The 16,666-nt window shown below is 33.2% G+C and overlaps 1 pseudogene; it reads right to left on the bottom strand.

The window, feature by feature from the left end:
• Positions 1 to 5,876: 5,876 nt before the first annotated feature.
• On the bottom strand, positions 5,877 to 9,951 carry LOC123910551 (annotated as a pseudogene).
• Between the last annotated feature and the right edge of the window lie 6,715 nt (positions 9,952 to 16,666).

Below are 16,666 nucleotides of genomic sequence, written 5' to 3'. Positions count from 1 at the left end.
AGTGGTATGGTATACATGAGATCACTAACTCCAAATTCGATGGATATACTTTGTTCCTTGATTTTTGTAAGGGATTGTCTTGGTGGCTCAAAAATGCTGGATGATGCCTTAATGTGAAAGTTAGTTGTTGCCTTAAATGCAATTTTAATATAAAATTTCATTCATAATATAAGGCATGGATATTATCTATTGTGCTTTAATGACCGTAGTCCCTAAATGCAATTTTGCAACTACGATATGAACTGATTTTGCAAATGCATAAGGCATTGCGTCCTTGTGTTTGATTAGCCTACTGATAAGGGTTTCAAAGGAATTCCTTAAGGAAGACATGGATCAACTGAAGCAAAGTACAAAGAAACCAACTCTTTGGAGTCTAAACTGTTTCTTATAATATCTATCTGGTATATATGGCATTATGGCCACGAGGTGGTATCTGTTAGTCTTTTTTACTGCAGATCTATTATGAAATCTGATAAAATTTGGTGGGTGTTGGTATAAGAATCAGACAGTACTATATATTTGTGTTGATAATTATAAATGTAAGTCTTGGATTTAGTAACTGAAAAAGGTAGAACCTTACCCATTTTTATCATTCTTGATCATTCAATATAATTCAATCTTCTGCTTGATAAATACAAATCCTTTTATTGGTGAACATAGCGGTGTTGAGGTTCAACATGCTAATAAGGTGGTTAATTCCCAAGGTTCAGCGGTGATTTCGAAACCGAAATCTCATGGAACTGTTAGTGTTGAAACTTGAAAGCATGCTGGTGGGTAAAGGAAAGGTTGATGGTTCAGGTGTTGGTGTTGATGTGATTTCATGCACGAACTAGAGCAAATTTCTATCCCAAATTTGAAAATGAGGTATATGATTCATGTCTCTGTTTTTTATGTTTTGATTTCATGAGTGGAGAGGTTATATTGTTGAATTTTGTCATGTATCAATTTTCCTAGTTTATATTTTTTTTTTCTTCATAGTAATTGTTTGAATCTCAGCCTTATGGGATATTAGACAATCAAACAAAAGAACATCCAAAGAAACTGATACGCTCTGTGCCGAGACCCTAAATTTGACCATTGGAATCGATGAATATACTATGTTTTATAAATTTTGTAACGGATGGATCATAGATGCCTCAATGACTATAGAGTAAAATGTTGGACGAACTTAATGACCCTAGTCCCTGAATGTGAAAGCTACTTGTTGCCTTAATAGCCACTCAAGCAATTATCTCTATCCGTGTCCTCTTTTTTGTCAAAAAATATATATTAATTTTTATTCAAAATCCATGAATGGATATCTATTGTGTTTTGGTGACCCTTAGTCCTGAATTCAATTTTGCAGTGATTTGAATTATGATCTTAATGACCCTATTACCTAATGTTTCATAAGTTTTGTAAGGAATTGATGCCTCTATGAGGCAATGGCGTCAGAGTAAAATGCATTATGACTCGAATCGTGAATCTGTCACTGATTTGAATTATGATCTTAATGACCGTATTACCTAATGTTTCATAAGTTTTGTAAGGAATTGATGCCTCTATGAGGCAATGGCGTCAGAGTAAAATGCATTATGACCCGAATCGTGAATCTGTCACTGATTTGAATTATGATCTTAATGACCCTATTACCTAATGTTTCATAAGTTTTGTAAGGAATTGATGCCTCTATGAGACAATGGTGTCAGAGTAAAATGCATTATGACCCGAATCGTGAATCTGTCACCGAGATGAATTTTTCTTCATTATCTATAATGCATTGTGTGGTAAACATGAGCCCTCTAACTCAAAATTCAACAATAAGATGAATATATTTTGTTCCGTAATTTTTGTAAGGGATTTTCTTGATGGTCCAAAACTGCATGATGATGCCTTAATGTAAAAGCTAGTTGATGAGAAGGAATTCTCAGGTTATGAGCTATTCAAGTTTTTTTTTTTATGATTTCAAACATGGTTGAATTATTCATTTTAGATTCATATAACAACATATTCTTATATATAGAACTTTGTTCAACAGTATAGTACACTAGTGCAGTTCTGTAATAGCCGAATGTCATCCTTTTAGATTCACAATGAAACCAATTTCCCATAGATGATAGAAGCTTTGGTTGCAGGATATAGAAACTAGGGAACAATTACAGGTGCTGGGAACTTTCTATTGAATCCCAGCTTTCTGGTTGCAGGATAGAAACTAGGGAACAATTACAGGTGCGTGCAGTCTATTTTTGTTTTTGAGAACTTATTCAGCCTATATTGACATTATAACATTAGATTCTTTTGAATTTATACTGACTGCTTTTACACAATTTCTGTTTGTAAGGACACAATTCAAGTATCATGGTCAACATGAGAATTTCTTGAGTTAAGGTCTATTTCAATGATCACATATTATCGAGATAACGAGATTACATTATGATGGTTGTTGTGTGCCGGGAAGTTCTGTTATAATGTGCCTAGAATGCTTGTTTAAAAATGATCAATTACATGAAAATAAGTAGTAGAGAAAGTGGTACTTTATGGCATGTATGGTTGATTTCGGATTTTGGAAGAAGGTTGCAAGGATGAGCGACTCAGACTTTTAATAGGTTTATTTCTCTCATAAGTCTAAAAATAAGTCATTTCAAAAATGATAATGTTTTATGTCATCATATAAGTATATGGATAATTAGTTGCCTTGAAATTTTGTGATAATACTGCCTATAACTAGACCAAGAGCTATTGAATATCAAACTCATAAATTTGAGTGAGACTAAGTTAGTTTGTTGGTAGTTCATCTTTAAATACTGACCAAAATTTGTATAGAAATCCTATGGTCAAATTAAGTATAGTTCAATTTTCTGTTTGATTATTAGTGGACTTGACTGAGGATAGTTTCAAAGCTCACGAGACTGTATTTTATATGTAATATTAGTCCCTATTCTTCTAAGTACTGATTTTTCAGCAAATATATTTCCTATATTGCTTGATTCTCTAATATGCTAAATGTGTAAGCGTGCTTGACTTGGAGCACTTGTGGAAAATTCTCATAAAGGGTGCAAGTGAGGACAAAACATACTGAAAAGATGAAAAGACTCGTGTTGTTTGTGGGGACAATAAGCAATTCTTAAAGCAGTCTGGGATGTTACATCATCACCTATGAAGGTACGTCTCATTCTAAACCTCTTTCTAACTCAAAAGTTTGAAGGACATAAATTAACTTATAAACAAGGACAAAATATTACTCAAAGGAATGATAAATTCACATTTAATTTAGTTAAGGAAAATGCTAACTAGTGCCCCTGGGGCACTAGTTAAAGAACTAAATATGGTAAACAAGTTCTATAGTTTATGTTGGGTGAACGCATTGTAGAATTTATGTTGGGTGATAAATACTATAGTTTTTTTATAAAACCTCTATGAATGTTGGTTGGACCACTCAATCATCTCTATTACTTTCAACATAATTTTGATCAAGAAACTAATATGTTTTGTGCCGAGACCTCGAAAGATAAACTTTTTGGTTTGATGAGGTAATTTTTTGAGTTTTCTTTTCACGTATTTGCATTGCTTCATGTCGAGATACCCATTTTCTCATTCTTGATTATTCAACAACGGTCAATCTTCTGCTTAATAAAAACTAAAGAACCTTAATAATTGAGCATGTGTTCTGTCCCAAGACCCTGTATGGGTACTGATATTTTGAAAGATTAAATTGTTTTTTTTGCTACGGTGATTTTGGAACTTTCATTCCAATATATTATCATTGAAAAGATGAACCCATGTTTTCATTTTTGATTGCCACTCAATCTTCTGCTTGAAAAAAGGTACAACCTTACCCATTTTTCTTGTTCTTGAGCATTCAACTGAACCTTAATTGAGCAAATTTGCTCTGTCCCAAGACCCAGTTTGGTACCAACGTTTTGAAAGATGAATTTTTTTTTTCATTTGCTACAGTAATTTTTTGTTTTCATTCCAATATATTTGATTTGTGGTTGATACCTGTTGTGATACCGATTTTTTAACTCTTGATCATTCAAGAACATTCAATCTTTTTTTGTTAACAAAAAATTAATTGAGGAAACGGCTCAAGTTGATTGATACAAGTTGGTTGATGTCATTCAGTGCAATTTTTATATGAACTAATTTCAAAAGTTTAAGACTCTTAAATTGAGGTAAGTAAAACTGTTTTTTTTTTTGAACGGCAAAATATATTATTATTAATAACTTGTCTCTGTACAAGACGAACAGAGGCCGAGAAGAAATGGAACTACAAAACAAAGGCGCTGTATATAAGCGGATCACCGGTGATTAAGCCAAAACCAAACACCACCTAATAAAGGTAAGTAAAGCAGTACTCTCAAAAAAAATTCTAATAAATTTTATGTCTTTATATTGTGCATAAAAGTATTTGATATTTAAAGATGTACCTATGAAAAACATCTCGAGAATGCGAGAAACACATCAACACATTAAAATTCCAAAAGCTACATGTCTTCTCCTTCCCCCACCTCATTGCTCACAGCCCTCATAAAATTCCAAAAATCCCCCTAATAGTACTTATCGGAAGATATCTTCCATTCACTACTTACAGGTAGATATCAAAATATAAGACTGGGTTTGCCTAAAAAATAGTAATTCCTACCAAAAGTTATATGTCATTTGCTAACAACTCACATTGGAAAATAGCTTTAGGTAGGCTGTAGGGAGATGATTTAGCAACTTGATGAAGAACTAGGATATGTATTGTGAGTTATAATCTTTCCGATAACTCATTTTCTTAGAGGATGTGTGTCGATTCTATCACCAGCATTTTGGAGTAGCATCTTCTAAACACATTGCCATTTTGTTTTTTTTTTTTAATAGACCCTGTTATCTACACAATCAGTCTCGATACGCCTAATTCGACAACATAGAGTACCAATAAAGGGGAAACTTCTCTCCAAACAGATACAATCTATTCCGAGGATTCAAACCCTAGACATATGGTTAAAAGGCCGAATCTAATAGCCACTCAGACCAATATTGTCTAGGAAATTTATTTGAAATGCTTGTTTGCGACTAATTCAACAAGCTTTGTTGGAGAGCTTGATACATATTAGGAGCAATTTCAGGGCATTAGTCTAGCTTATGACTGTGACAAGATTAAGTCTCATGGCTTATAGTCGGTTCTGTTCTTATTTTAGGTATTCTCTTCGCGTTGGGTTCACTTCAGTTAAATCTTGTTAAAGCAAACCAACGGTTGGTTAAAGCTATACTTCTTGCACCCTTGAGTTGTTTGTGCCATAGGCATGAGATCCCTTTGTGCTGTAGTTTAGGCTAGATCCACCCTTGAGTTGTTTGTGCCATAGGCATGAGATCCCTTTGGGCTGTAGTTTAGGCTAGATCCTTGCCTCTTGTCGATCCAGGATCTATTTTGGTAGAGCAGCTACATTGCATCGTCTGTGTGGCTCCCTGGACATAGTTTCTGCTGTCATTTGCAGTTCTGTTACTAATAATATTCAACTTTCTCTTTGAATGTTTTAGATATTCAACTGTTTCCTTTGTATGCATTTATAATAACATGTAATTTGAGTATTTCTTTTTTATATAAATCAATTAGGTGTGAAAGATAGAAAGGAGACATCTCAACTAGGTTGGTACCCCTATCCCTGACCACATAAAGTAACACCTCAAAGTAAAACATTATTAAAAGTTGTAATAGAGAACAAACATGTTGTAGGGACTAGACCAAAACTCAAGAAACAAACAGATATAAGTAACCGCCTCGTTAAAAACCTTATCAGAAAAATCCAGTGGAATAAAACTTGATGATGGAAAAAAGAGTGCAGTGCATACAAAGCAAAAAGCTTAAATAGAATCTACAAAATTTGATAAAACAACTAAAGTATTACAATTGCAAAACAGTGAAGAAGTAGTATTGAAGCATATTTCGTAGGACAATCTTTAGGCTATATATGCGGTTAACCCTTTGAAGATGATCATGACTTTACAAGTTGCTTGCAAACCTGCTCCATGGTAGGGCGAGAACGTGGACTTTCAGTTAAGCAAGAAATTGCTACCCTTATAACCAATTCCAGCTCTTGGACATTGTTTGAGGGATAGGGGAGACGTTGGTCCAACTTATCTATCAACAACATAGTATCATGTGTCAGGTCCATAACACTGTGTGGAGGTTGTTGCCACAAAGAAGTTACAACATCTCCAGGATGCTTCCCAAAAAGTATTTCCAAGGTTAATACTCCAAAACTGTAAACATCACATTTCTCATTTACTTCCATTGTGTATGCAAGTTCTGTAGAAATTGAAAAAAGCAAATTGAAAAAACATGAAATGAGATTAGAAATTTGTGAAATAATTACATGTAAATACTAAAGATGAACTACAAAATAATATAACCATCAATTCATAATATAAATAAAGCAAATTGAGTTGTCAAAAAATAAACAAAAGGAATTGACCTGGAGCAGCATATCCAAAGGTGCCTGCAAAAGAAGTCCAATTGGATGAATTGGGATTTAAAAACTTAGATGTTCCGAAATCTGAGACATGAGCCACATATTCCAAATCCAAAATAACGTTCTTGCTGGATATGTCACGATGAACAATAGGAGGTGAACAATCATGATGCATATAGCATAAAGCATTTGCAACATCTTTAATGGCATTCACCCGCTTATTCCAATCAAAATGATCAACTTCTTCGTTGTCCTTCAAAATATTGTGCACACTACCCTTCTCTAAGAATTCATAAACCAAAAATGAGTGTAGTGAATGTGAACAAAACCCATATAACTTCACAATGTTTCAATGTCGGGTTTCTGTTAAAGCTTGGATCTCACTTGCAAAAGCTTTCAAATTGGACATTTCTCCATTTTGTAATGAATGGAGTTTCTTCACAGCTACAACTTGTCCTGTAGGCAACTCTGCTTTGTAAACACTTCCTTGTCCTCCAACTCCAATGAGATGCTTGTTGTCAAACTCTTCTGTGGCTTCTATGATATTCTCATACACCATTTTTCCATCAAAACTCCAAATTGAAAATAAATTTCCAGTGTGTGATTCTTCTGTAGCCATGCATTCTTTGGTGCTTGATGTTTTACATAGATGATACAACAGCCCATAAGCAAATATTGCTAACAATATAAATCCTAGACTGAGTGGTAAAACTAGCACCAAAATCATTTTAGTCTTATGACTATGAAAGTTGGTACTTGGTGTTGAGCAAGGCTCAAGACCAGAGACATTACCACACAAGCCTTTGTTATTTCTCAATGTTCCAATCGGGGCTTTTTGAAAGGCTGGAATGCTTGGAATCGGACCCTCCAACCAATTGTACGATATATCAACAATTGTCAAGCTTGGCATTTCACCATAGCTTAAGGGAATTGTACCAGAAAGATTATTATGTGACAGATTCAATGTTTCTAAGTACTTTAAACTCCCAAGCATTGCTGGTATGGTTCCATTCAAAAAGTTCACACTAAGGTCAATATTTTCAATAACTTGTAGTTGTCCAATCTCATCGGGAATATTTCCTTCAAATTTATTTTGGCTCAAATTTAAGTTCCATAACATAGGGAATCTTCCAAGTTGTTTCGGGATGAAGCCAATTAAATTATTTGTTGCAAGTTCCAAGATAGTTAACTTTTGCAACGATGCAATTTGTACAGGAATTTCACCCGAAAGATGATTGCAACTTATGGAGAGTTGGATCAAAGAAGTTAAGTTGCCCAACTCCTTTGGAATTTTTCCATTAAGTTTGTTCGAGGACAAGTCAAGTATGTGTAAATTGGTTGCTCTAGCCAATTCTGGTGGTATACTTCCTGTTAAGTTATTGTTCGAGATTATAAGGCTTGTGAGATTCTTACATTTTCCCCATTTTGAAGAAAGGTGGCCATACAAATTATTATCACTTAATCCCATGTATTCCAAGTTTGGATACACACCAAAGCTATCTGTTATATTTCCAACTAATTGGTTTCGTTCAAGTCTCACTCTCACAAGACTTGTGCAATTCTTTAAAGTCTTTGGAATTGGACCTGTGAACTGGTTATCTTGAGCATTTAACAAAGTTAACTTCCCACTAACACAAATATTGTGAGGTAAATGACCTATAAAATTATTTTCACCTAACTGCAGATCTTCCAAATTGTTAAGCCTATTCAATTCTGTTGGAATTTTTCCAGAGAGATGATTTGAAATCACACTTAATGCACCTAATTTTGTTAAATTTCCGATACTGGAAGGAATTGGTCCATGGAGCTTATTTTCTGTAAGGTCAATAATCTCCAAACTGACCGAGTTACCTATGGAATGTGGAATTGGTCCAGAAAGATTATTATTGCGAAGAAAAATATAATTCAAATTAACTAAATTACCTATGGAAGGTGGTATTGGTCCAGAGAGGTGATTATTTTGAAGTAAAATAGAATACAAATTGACCAAGTTACCAATGGAAGATGGAATTGACCCTGAGAGTTTATTGTTTAACAATTGGATTGTGGTAAGGGAGTTGAGCTTTCCAACTTCATTGGGAATGCTTCCAATGATATTGTTTCCATAAAGGTAAAGTAATTGTAAATTGCTCAAGTTTCCAATCGTAGAAGGTATTGCGCCAAAGAGATGGTTCTTAGACAAATCAAGTTCAACAAGTTGTTTTAGGAATCCTATTTCTTGAGGAATAGAGCCAGAAAGACTGTTATTTCCAAGATATAGTTGCTTGAGGTTGATCAAATTCCCAATTTCACGAGGAATGTGGCCAAAAAGTTGGTTGTGGTGTAAGTGGAGAATTGATAGGTTGGCCAACTTTCCAATAGAAATAGAGATAGACCCAGTTAGATTGCAATTACTAATATCAAAATCTACTAAATTACCCAACATCCCAAATTCCTTAGGCATGACACCAGAAAGGCCACTTTCTTGAAGATGTAGAAACTCTAAGTTTGGTGACTTGAAAATACTTTGTGGGATGGAACCATTAAAGTTATTATTTGCAAGTGACAAATGCTTAAAGTCCATTTTCCAAATTCCATTAGGAATGTTTCCAAAAAGGTTGTTTTGTGCTACATCAAGATGTGACATGTTGGTTATCTGTCCTATCGATATTGGTATAGTCCCTGTGAAATTGCACGAAAAAATATCAAGCATTGTCAAATTCCTCAATCTACCAATATCTTGAGGAAGTGAGCCACTTAAATCTTGGTTAGCAACCATAGACAATACATAAAGACCAACCAATTGGGTTATCTGATATGGAACAATCCCAGTCAGATAATTGAAACTGAGATCAAGATAGGATAGTTTGGACAAATTACCAATGTTATTTGGAATGCTACCGGAGAGATTATTTATTGACAAATCAAGAGTTTCTAGATCGGACATCACCCCAATATGGTCTGGAACAACTCCGTAGAAGGAGTTGTTTCTTAAAACTAAACTGCGAAATTTTGGAAGTGATGAGAAATTGAGACTTTGGAGCGTACCTCTTAATCCAATATCGGCAAGATTTACCTTGTATATGGATTTTGACTGATGATCACATGTGATTCCTTCCCAACCACCACAAGGATTATTACCAATCCATGAAGAGAGCAAAGGCTTGCTTTCGTCGTCAAGACTTGCTTTCCACTTCAACAGAGCATCTGCCTCGCGGCTTTGGACTTTTGTTGCAGCATGAAATGGTGTGACATTTACAAACAAACAGAAGAACAAGAGAAGACAGGACATTGGTAAAAGCTTCATGTTCTGAAGCATTTTGGAAATTTGAACACAATGAAATGAAAGTATAATTGAACAAGAGAGTTATTATGATATTGCATGCTTTATAATGGGAAATGAGGTGGTATTTATACACACATTGATTGGTTTTTTCTAATTAACCCTCACATAAATTGAGGGTAGGTGCCCTATGATGATGTGGCACCAATGAAATTTATCCACATTTATTTAAGTCAAACATAATTAATTTTTTACCATAAAGTAATTTAGACTATTTTTATTTTCATTTAATTATATTTTATGTATTATATTCTATGAATTTATATTTTGAACCTAATTACTTCTGATTTGTTTGCTTCTTCTTCAAATTGTATTACGTCTCAAACAACTTTCTTCTTCGCGTAAAAAAAAAACTTTCTTCTTATTGTCAAAAAACTTTCTTCTTCTTCTTAATGCTTTCAATCTCTGCTGCAGCCTCCACCACCGTCATGTTAGCATTCTACGGCTCCTCCGCTTTTGTGTTATCCGATGTCAATCTTTACTGCAGTCTTCGCCACCGATCTATCGGATTTCTTCAAGATTCTAAAACTTGTGATTTTCAATTTCTTAGATGTTATGTTTTTTAGCATATTTTTTCCTGTTTTTTTTTACTTATTTTTTCATCGTCATTTTATTTTTGTTTTCTTTGGTTGTCCATATCGGAAAAAAATTAAAAATAAAATAGTTTAGAGAAGACAAAATGAAATTAGGAAAATGTAATCAAGAAAATTGATCCAATTGATTGGCCACTGAGTTAAGAAGAATTTGATTTATGATTGTTGACTAATAAGGAATATAATTCAATGTTTATTACCATTTTATTGAAAATTCAAAACTCAAATGAATCGAATTAATTGCACCAAGTAATGGGTTACAATGAGTAAACCGTCAAATACCCTCTTAAAATTTTAAAATACGTCAAATACCCCATGAAATTTGAAAATAGGCAAATACCCTTTGAAATTTTAAAAAGTCAATCAAATTGCCCCCTTGCACTACCAGTCAGAGTCCACGCCAGAAGGCAATTTGGTTGACTTTTTAAAATTTCAGGGGGGTATTTGTCAATTTCCAAATTTCAGGGGGTATTTGACGAATTTTAAAATTTCAGGGGGTATTTCACAGTTTACTCGGGTTACAATATGCAATAGACACGGGTTTTGTAAGGAATGATCTAGTAATAAATAAAAATGATTTGTTTTGCCTTTCCATAAAAGGAAATAGAGACTAGGTATATCAAGTAACATACTCTTAAACTTGCACACTATATCAAGGAAATATAGACCATTGTCGGAAAACAATCACACGGAAGCTTGATCGATCACAAGTGCGGTCTACCTAAAATTTATCCGATCAAAATGAAAAGGTTCGACTATTTTAGGAAGACGAACTAACTCTTGAACTTGTTTAGGGTTTAGGGTTTAACTATTGATCATAAGTAAAAATTTAAATAGTTCATCTGAACTAAAAGAAAGGTCGGACCATTGTCGCAAAACAATCACACAGAAGCTTGATCGATCACAAGTGCGGTCTACCTGAAATTTATCCGATCAAAATGAAAAGGTTCGACTATTTTAAGAAGACGAACTAACTCTTGAACTTGTTTAGGGTTTAACTATTGATCACAAGTAAAAATATAAATAGTTCATCTGAACTAAAAGAAAGATCAGACCATTGTCGCAAACCTAAACCTAATTACTTAACCTAATTTTTTCCCCTCTTTTTTCTAAGATCGACATCATATCGACCAACGTTAATCTATGCAATGATTTAAAGAGATTGAAAAAATAAATACTATATACTCCCTCTGTGTCAAATTACTTGTCGTTTTAGAAGGAAAAAAATTTAAGAAAGTGTATTTTTGCACTTAATTTCCTATTATACCCTTATTTTAATTCACCAATAAGCTTATTTTGTTTTTTTCCACGCACTTTATCTTTCCAATAAATTTAATATGTTATGTACCAATTTTTTTAAAAAACAAACATATTTTTTTTTGAAAACTTAAAAAAACAAACTTTAATTTTCCAAATATATAATCTTTTACGGTTTCAACTACTCCTAAATATTTGGAATTTACATGAGTGACTTAGATAGCTAACAATTTTTTTTTCTAAAACGACAAGTAATTTGAAACGGAGGGAGTATTTACACCGGAATAGCATGAATTATTTGATTTGATTTTTTTTGAAGCATTATTTGATTTCATTTAATAAATGTACAAGTGGAATTGTATATTTAAATTAGAGATATTAGTTTTTTTTTCTTTGTTGTTTTTGTTCTCTTATTATTTTTATTTAAACTAACATTGATATATATTTATTTTTTCGAATCTATAACATTGATTTTTTTTTACTAATAATATTGGTATTTTAGAATCAATATATAACATTTAGAAACAAGCATTCAATGATCAAATTAATTCTAATTATATTTACACATAGTCTAAAATATAATTAAAGAAAACTAGTAACATAAAATATAATTAATTGAAAATAAAAGTAGTCAAAATAATTTATGGTAAAAAATTAATTATGTTTGACTTAAATACACGTGGATGAATTTCATTGGTGCCACATCAGCATAGGGCAACTACCCTCAATTTATGTGAGGGTAGAGAAGTAGTCACCTTGATATTTTCATATGTAATAGCAAAGACTCAGCCTAATTAAAGTCTTCCACTTTTGTCTTTAGTTACTACTGGTACTACCTACGTAAGTGGCGGAGCCTGACTCGGGTTGCAAATTTTTAAAATTTATAACTACTATATTTTGAGTTTAATTGATATGCACCGACGGTGTAAAATAGTTTTACACCATCGTCCAATAAATAATCATCATTTTGTCATGTCATGTCAAGAAAGTGGGGTAAAATGGGGTGATGTGACGGAAAACATGGTTGGTATTGGTTGACGGTATAAAATTATTTTACATCGTCGGTGCATATCAATTAAATCCTTATATTTTAACACCCTTCATTCCCCTAGTACAAATTTTTAACATCGCTATCTCTTATTTCAATCTTTCTCAAATGGGTATACACCAAAAATATCCTAAAATTCATTTAATAATAATAGTGTATAAAATAAGTAATTGTGTACCCAAAAAAAATGAGTAATTGAAAATGGTTTGGGTTAGTTCGACTTTTTGAAAGAACGGAAAAAACCTAACAAATAAAAAATAGTTAATTTGTTTTTTGTAATTTTTAATACTAAATTTGAACTAAACCAATAAAACAAATGCTAGTTTGATTCAATTCAATCGGTTGAAATTTTTCAAAGCAATAATCGAGTATTATTTAAATTATACAATTTATAACTAAAGTTATGTATTTATCGAATATATTTTCCATATTAAAAACCGATGATTTATTAGTCTAATAGATTAATTTGTTTTAGCAAACAACTTTGAAGACTTAATATTCGTTCAAATATTAGTGTCATCATTTTTGTAATTTAAACATGAATTATAGGACTACCGATAGAGAAAGTAATGCAGCCACTTAAATCAAGTATGAAATGACAAAGCCGTGTCAAACTGTGGTTGTGGGTGCAGGGTGCAATAGCAAAAGATCAGTGTGTGCAAGCCTAGATTTCAATAGGATAGTATTAGTAGGTGTAATTGCTAAGAAGTCATGGTGTGCATTTGCACCCTCTGGTTTGTATGTAGCACCGCCCCTGACCTCCGTACCAAAATATAAAACATCTTTGACAAAAACACAAAAATTAAGAAGAGTAGTTTTTTTTTCGAAAATCACCTTCAATTATTAAGAGAAAGAAATGATGATATTTGTTGGCGTTGTATGATTGGCCTCATTTTGCTAAAACATGTAATCTATCTTGATGTGGAACGACATGCTTCCACCATCCAGTATAAGCAAGATGTTGGGTACAATGCTTCAACATTGGATACCACATCCAGTGGGTCGGGCCTGTGTGTGTTGTGATCTCGCGCCTTTTTCTAAATATGGAATCCACACTAATTCTTCGAATGCGCCAAGTAGCGCCGTCACGCATGATTCAGAAGGCATTCGTGACCTAGTTTTGGTTGCTAATCAGATCATCCAAATAAGGAAACAAAACATTTAATTGAAGAATATTCCTTGAAGGAACCTTTGATCCTGCTGAGTTTTCGAAGCCCAATTCAAGACCTAGCCCATGCTAGCGCAGGCTATTTAAAGATGCCGACACCATTGCTCAAGGCACTGAAACCAGATTTGAGTTTTACAAAGCGTGAGTTTAGGTTTTAGTATTGTGTCAATTGTATTCTGAGTCTTGTGTTAATCTACTAGACTAGGAACTGTGTGTCTTTGTGTTGTAATATCTCTAGAACTTCTAAGCAAGGAGATAGTGTGTGTATACCATTCCAAAGCTTTTAAGTACGGAAGTGGTGTGTGTGTTATGAAGTGTGTCTTCACCTGTTGAATCTAGAAGTGTACGATCACAGTGGTTGTGGTCAAGAGGAGGTGAGCGGAGGTTCTCATACCTAAGTGTGTCTTAGGTAGAATATAACACGGGTGGTGATTAGGTCAGAAGTCTTAAACGAGTTGTTTATTAAGGGCTTCAAACTAATACTATCATAGTGGATTCACTCCTGGATTGGTATCCCCCAGAGTAGGCTTATGCTAAACTGGGTTAACAAATAACTGTGTTATTTTATTTTTCAGTTTGTTAAGTTTATTGTTCATTTTGTAAGCGTTGTTGGATGTTGAATCGTTGATTCACCCATTGAAAGTATCTTACAGTGGTGAAGCATTGAGTTCAACATCGTAACACGAGTGTGCCAGAATTTCAATATTTTATTTCTCTTCATTTATTTAGAGGTATTTTGTGAAAATTTAATTAATTAATTGATCTTGAACTTTGAAAAAGTTCTTGTAAAATTGGACAACAAAATTTTGAAAAGAGTCTTATATATTGAGACGAAGGTAATATGTGGTTTTGATGAGACACACGGGGTTGGAGTAGGGAGGTAATGAGTTTAACTTGCACCACAAACAAAAACAAAGCTAACTAACATGGTGATCGGTGGGGTTTAGGTTACTTTCATTTGTTATTTCTCCATTTATTCTTCATTAAAGAGAGTTAGACACAAGTGAAGATCAGTGGGGTCCACAAATTAGCGAGATCCACTTTAATGGATCCCGCTAATTCTTACTTATGTGTATCTCTCTCTAAATGGAGAGATAACAAATGGAGGGAACTCAAACCCCTCTTTTGGGGCTAATATCTCACAAGGAGGGATAAAGTCATTCAGGTGGATTTTATCATAGGATTTTTCTGCGGATTTTATCTAAGGATTTTACTAGCGGTTTTACCTTAGCACACAATGATCTACTAGTGTGTAATGAGGTAAGTATAAACATGAATGAAAGGTAAGTAGGCAACAAACTGCATTGCTAATTTTTTTGAACGATAAATATTCATAAACTTAAGAGACAGAATATTGTTATATAGTACTTTTTTTGAACTCATTGCAAAATATGAGTATGATAGTTTTACTAACACACATCTCTCTCTCAGCTACCTCCCCCCTCTAAATCCTAGTGTATTCTTTTTCTGCATCCATCAAAGACGGGTGGTTTTTGGGTCAACTTTTGACTCAAAATCACCCCTTTAAGTTGTTTTTTCTTCTCTTTTCATTTAAGTAAGTGATTTTCACATATTTGTTTGTTTGATTTCCCGTCTGCGTACAGAGTTTTTTGTTGTCTCGCCTTTGTGCGATGTTTATTTATTTCAGGTTGAATGATTAATTTTGATCTAGTGCAGATTCAATCAAATATGTCGATTTTGGTGTTATCAACGCTACAAATCCGGAGTCATGGATATTCCGGATACTTCAATATAGTCTTATTTAAATTTGTAGGCATATATAATTTGTCTGCCGTTTTATGCTATTAACATGGATACTGTGAGTTTGTTCGTAGATTTATCCTTTTTATTTTTAGCGACTTTGAATTTATATTGCATCGATATACTCTATCAATTTGAATGAATGAATATCGTTTATTTTAAGTAAAAAAAAGTTTTACTAAAAATTTTAAGGGACGAATTTCAATTTTTACTATGTTTAATTTCTTTCCATAATTCAACTAATTTTAGCATATTTTTTTGCCTCAATTTATTATTGTATTATTAACTGCAGCTTAGATAAGTGTATATACTTTTTTTTAGAATAAAAAGAATAAATGCATATTATTTGTGTGGATATAATAGTAGGTCTTAATTTTGTATCCACTAAGTGACAATGGTGGCTTCAAACTTCCAACATGCATGGGTGAAGAAGATTCATACACAAATCGTGACAATGGTGGCAAATGCCGTGAGAGCAGGAGTAGGGGTATTGATTTGGATGTGTGAGATAAGTTGAGTAGATGAGATGGTGATTGCATTAGCGTCTAGTTTGGGGATAATATTTCTCAAGGAGGGATAAAGTCATTTATTTAGGTGGCATATATTGTATTTTCTCTGTTTTTAATCTAAAGCACCAACTTAGTTATTACATGAACATTTGACACCAAAATTATTTGATAAATTTGAAGCCTAAGTTTTAATTTGAAACTATAATCTATAACTACCAGAAGCACAAAAAACAAACCAATCTATTTAACTCAAGCACCTAAATAAATTATGACTTTATCCCCTCCATTTAATCTAATTTATATAAGAAAATTTATTGTTCTGGAAAATCACAAATAACCTTACTTAAAATGCTGCCATGTGTCCAAAATAAGGGCAATTGGTGTCCAAATTTTTTGTAACTGAACTAAGAATTCAATAACTGAGCCATATTTAGAGCCAACTAAGTCATTTTGTGAATTTGTGAGAGAAAAAATTACTTTTTGCTAAGCCATAGTTGTATGGGAAACCAAACTGATCGGTATATTTGGAGCCAACTAAGCCATTTTGTGAATTTGTTTGAGCCATATTTGTACC

Source organism: Trifolium pratense, linkage group LG1, assembly GCF_020283565.1.
Source record: "Trifolium pratense cultivar HEN17-A07 linkage group LG1, ARS_RC_1.1, whole genome shotgun sequence".
NCBI classification, from domain to species: Eukaryota; Viridiplantae; Streptophyta; class Magnoliopsida; order Fabales; family Fabaceae; genus Trifolium; species Trifolium pratense.
The sequence above is the reverse complement of the archived record's forward strand: the minus strand, read 5'-3'. Positions and strand labels throughout refer to the sequence as shown.